We start from the raw sequence: 3,827 nt of genomic DNA, 5'->3' as shown, positions 1-3,827 counted from the left end.
AACACAGGGGTTTAGGAATATTTTGGCACTTCCTATTGCTTCCACTAGATGTCACCAGCCTTTACAAAGTGTTTTGAGTCTTCTGGAGGGAGATCTGACCGAACAAGAGCCATGGAACGATGATGGCCCATTAGACACCTGGCGCGCGAGTTCATGTTGGGTACCCTCGTTCCAATACGTTATAAAAGAGTATGCATTCGTCCACCTTGAATATTATTCATGTTCTGGTTAAAAAGGCCCTAATGATTTATGCTATACAACGTTTGACATGTTTGAACAAACGGAAATATATTTTTTCCCCTCGTTCATGACGAGAAGTCCGGCTGGCTTAGATCATGTGCTAACAAGACGGAGATTTTGGACATAAATGATGAGCTTTTTTGAACAAAACTACATTCGTTATGGACCTGTGATACCTGGAAGTGACATCTGATGAAGAGAATCAAAGGTAATGGATTATTTACATAGTATTTTCGATTTTAGATCTCCCCAACATGACGTCTAGTCTGTATCGCATACGCGTATTTTTTCTGGGCGCAGTGCTCAGATTATTGCAAAGTGTGATTTCCCAGTAAGGTTATTTTAAATCTGGCAAGTTGATTGCGTTCAAGAGATGTAAATCTATAATTCTTTAAATGACAATATAATATTTTACCAATGTTTTCTAATTTTAATTATTTAATTTGTGACGCTGACTTGACTGCCGGTTATTGGAGGGAAACGATTTCCTCAACATCAATGCCATAGTAAAACGCTGTTTTTTGGATATAAATATGAACTTGATAGAACTAAAATGCATGCATTGTCTAACATAATGTCCTAGGAGTGTCATCTGATGGAGATTGTAAAGGTTAGTGCATCATTTTAGCTGGTTTTATGGTTTTGGTGACCCTGTCTTTGACTTGACAAAACATTACACAACTCTTGTAAATGTACTGTCCTAACATACTCTAAATTTATGCTTTCGCAGTAAAACCTTTTTGAAATCGTAAAACGTGGTTAGATTAAGGAGATGTTTATCTTTCAAAGGGTGTAAAATAGTTGTATGTTTGAAAAATTTGAATTTTGACATTTATTTGGATTCAAATTTGCCGCTCTTGAAATGCACCTGCTGTTGATGGAGTGCACCACGGGTGTGCACGCTAGCGTCCCCACCTAGCCCATAGAGGTTAAAACCCACTACCCCATTCCACTACTTTGACCCTATCTGCTCCCTGCACCAGGCCAACTAACCCTACACTCATTAAAACCCACTACCCCATTCCACTACTTTGACCCTATCTGCTCCTGCACCAGGCCAACTAACCCTACACTCATTAAAACCCACTACCCCATTCCACTACTTTGACCCTATCTGCTCCCTGCACCAGGCCAACTAACCCTACACTCATTAAAACCCACTACCCCATTCCACTACTTTGACCCTATCTGCTCCTGTACCAGGCCAACTAACCCTACACTCATTAAAAACCCACTACCCCATTCCACTACTTTGACCCTATCTGCTCCTGCACCAGGCCAACTAACCCTACACTCATTAAAACCCACTACCCCATTCCACTACTTTGACACTATCTGCTCCTGCACCCGGCCAATTAATCTTACACTCATTAAAACCCACTACCCCATTCCACTACTTTGACCCTATCTGCTCCTGCACCAGGCCAACTAACCCTACACTCATTAAAACCCACTACCCCCCATTCCACTACTTTGACCCTATCTGCTCCTGCACCAGGCCAACGACCTGGGAGGACGGGACACCACCACTCAACACACCCTGGAACTCTTCTGAAGTCAAATCTAGTATGACCAAATACTTCTCTGCAGCTGCCACAAAAACAACATATTTTTTTCTGTGATTTACATTCCATTTCTGCGGTACAGTTGATAACCATTTGCTATGAACACTAAGAAGCCAACCTTACTGAAGCATATATCACTGGTTGGCCCATCCCTCTGTGCTGTCACAGATCTACTACTCACAGGGATCCTCTCAGGATCCTTCAGCCTTGACCCATCCTCCTCTACTTTCTTCACTGCCTCAGCAGTGACAACCTGTTCCCAACAGTGGGGTCAGTGGGATTGGATAGGGGCCCCTCTACCTCTCTCTCTCTCTCTGACTGGAGGAGACAGGTGAAATGGTGTGTCTCCTCTGGTCAACAATACTCACCTTGAAAGACTCCACAGCCTGTTGGAGCTCCTTCAGCTCCTTCTCTCTCTCCTGGAATCTCTGCTGGACCTTCTGCTGACTCATCTCCAGCTGCCTCTGTGGAGAATCACTCTTCAATGAGCTATCAAGCTTTATTAGTCCAGTAGATCAATAGTATAGTAATGTGACATAGGGCCCATAGAGAGGAAGGTCTAAAAAATGGATGGTCCATTTACTAAATGATATTTATTTGTTGCTATGTGAATGATTATAGTTTTTATGGTAGGACTACATGTATCAACAGGTTGAGACTGAACTTTGGACTCATAAAAGGCCATTCAGAATGATAATAGTGTTTGACATTATAAAATGGTGATACATCTGGAGAATCTGGGTTGACATATCAATATACTCAAGGTTTGTGTTCATATTTGTTCTGCTGAGGATTCATTTCATTTCAATGATCTCATATTCAAACAGCCTTAGTTCCTACTGTATCTTGAATTCTTTGTTTATCAGACAGTCACCAATAAGTTGTTCTGGTCTTACCTGTTTCTCAGTCCTCTCTGCTGCAGCTGACACTGTATCATGGCCTTTATGTTCATCCATTGTACACAGATAACAGATACACTGCTGATCGGTACGACAGTAAACCTCCAGCAGTTTGTCATGATGAGAGCAGATCTTCTCCTGTAGTTGTGCGGTGGCTTTGACCAGCTTGTGCCTCTTCAAAGCAGGAGATTCGTAGTGAGATTGGAGGTGAGTCTCACAGTAAGAGGCCAGACACACCAGACAGGACATGAGGGCTTTCTGCTTTCTGGTCCCAGTGCAGACATCACACGCCACATCTCTATGTCCAGCATAGCACAGAGCAGGAGGGGGAGCAGCCTGGAGTCCTGTCTTCTTCAGTTTCTCCACCAGCTCAGCCAACATGTTATTTTACTCAGCGTAGGCCTCGGACTGAAGGTCTGTCTGCACTGAGGACAGCTATAGACCCCTTTCAGAACATCCTGATCCCAGCAGCCCTCAATACAGCTCCTACAGTAACTGTGTCCACAGGGGATGGCGACTGGTTCCTTCAGTAGATCCAGACAGACAGAACAACAGAACTGGTCCTGGTCCAGCAGAACTCCCTGTTGAGCCATTTGGACGGTTGTTCACTCTCACATAGACAGACGACACAGAGACTCAGATCAGTTTCGTTTCCTCAGAAGAGAGTTTGTGGGAGGGGAGGGATTTCCTGGTTCTTCCAGAGGGGTGGGGTTAGAGGGAGGGAGGGAGGGGTTAGAGGGAGGGAGGAAGAGAGAGAGGAACTGCATGCAACAGCAAGAGGGAGACAAATAGTCTTGTTCCTTGGTTAGAGCCCATAACATGGAACACATGACATAATGAATCTTAAAATGTGAGTTGTTAGAATATATGAAGGGTAACAGTTTTCTATGAAGTACGTATGTATCATTATTTTAATCACCTTTATAATGCCTTATAAATCAATAAGTCCTGAGGAGGTGTGATATATGGTTATTATACAGTACCACGGCTAAGGGCTGTTCTTAGACAAGACACAACACGGATTGAGAATTATCTAACACTTTCAACAATACAATCACATTTTATTTCATTGGTTTCATACACATATTTATCAGATGTTATTGTGGGTGAAGTGAAATGCTTG

At 43.1% G+C, this 3,827-nt stretch overlaps 1 pseudogene; it reads right to left on the bottom strand.

Moving 5' to 3' along the window:
• Positions 1 to 3,297, bottom strand: part of LOC123741802 (tripartite motif-containing protein 16-like) — a 12,065-nt pseudogene extending 8,768 nt beyond the window's left edge.
• Positions 3,298 to 3,827: the final 530 nt, after the last annotated feature.

The sequence above is a fragment of the Salmo salar genome, chromosome ssa03 (genome assembly GCF_905237065.1).
Source record: "Salmo salar chromosome ssa03, Ssal_v3.1, whole genome shotgun sequence".
Lineage (NCBI taxonomy): Eukaryota > Metazoa > Chordata > Actinopteri > Salmoniformes > Salmonidae > Salmo > Salmo salar.
This window is presented reverse-complemented; position numbering and strand designations above follow the sequence as displayed.